Source organism: Nestor notabilis, unplaced genomic scaffold, assembly GCF_000696875.1.
Source record: "Nestor notabilis isolate BGI_N333 unplaced genomic scaffold, ASM69687v1 C14908547, whole genome shotgun sequence".
Lineage (NCBI taxonomy): Eukaryota > Metazoa > Chordata > Aves > Psittaciformes > Psittacidae > Nestor > Nestor notabilis.
Window position 1 is genome coordinate 1 of NW_009950522.1, and position 1113 is coordinate 1113.

Genomic DNA, 1113 nt, shown 5'->3' on the forward strand with positions numbered 1-1113 from the left:
GCTTTCCTTCCTGCAGGGCAAGAGGACACCCCCAAGCACTTTTCCCCTGCAGAAAGCCCTGAGGCCAGATGAAGGCCCTCGCGGAGGGAACAGGAGGAGCCATGGCCAGGCTAAAAGCGTTGAGCCAGGCAGGAGTCGAACCTGCAATCTCCTGATCCGTAGTCAGGCGCGTTGTCCATTGCGCCACTGGCCCCCGCCCCTCACCCTCCCCGTGGCCCTGCCAGGCTCCCTGCACCCTTTGTGCTGTAGAACATCCTCTGCGCCCATCACGAAGACACCAAACAACATCCAGGGCAACATCAGGCAGTGAAGAACATCAGCTGGACTGCCAGCTACTGACACAACCCGCTCAGCCCCCTGGTCCTGGCACTTTGCTTTCCCTTGGGATTCAGCTTAGGAGCCGTGTCCCTGTGTCCTGCTACAGTGACATGTCCGGGGGACACCATCAGAGGTCAAACCAATGTCAAGATAAATGATGTTCCTTGGTGTCCTGTGACTGCCCAGGAATTAATGTCTTCAAAGAATCCTACCCCACTGGCAAAGAATCATCTTTCCTCGGTATATCCATGGTCAGTGTTTCCGGTCATTTCCAATCCTTCCTTTGTTTGGGCATGTCTTTCAGAAGTATTTCTTCCATAGCCTTCATGTGGGTTCTGAAGTGAGGCCGAGCAGACCAGAGCTCACCAGATCCTCCTTCTTACTCATTCTGAAAGAACTTCTCACGCTGTTCATCAGAATCCTGTCTCTATTTCCCTAATCCTACAGTGAACAATTGTCCTTGGCCCCCTGCAGAAATGCCCTGGGCTGACTGTACCACCACATGTTACCCTCCCAGGCAACTATTGCCTGAGGGTAAGTCCAAGTCCCCCAGGAGCGACTGCACGTGCAGTCTTGGTGCTTCTTGCACTTCCCAGAGGATGAATTCATCCTTTCCTTCTGTTTCTTGATAAGGGAAAACTGTGTCAGATGCCCACCACACCACCTCCCAGCGATTGCCTCTCCTGTGGTCACTATCCATAACCTCCAAGCAGCACAGCACCAGGCGTGGCTGAAAGGAAAGCTCTGGGCATCCCATTTCCCCGCTCAGCTGCTGTCGAGGTACCCCGTCTGTAG

General features: G+C 54.1%; 1 non-coding gene across 1 annotated transcript; it reads right to left on the reverse strand.

The window, feature by feature from the left end:
• Positions 1-120: 120 nt before the first annotated feature.
• TRNAR-ACG lies at positions 121-193 on the reverse strand. Its single transcript has one exon. It is a non-coding gene; the product is annotated as a tRNA-Arg (tRNA).
• Positions 194-1113: the final 920 nt, after the last annotated feature.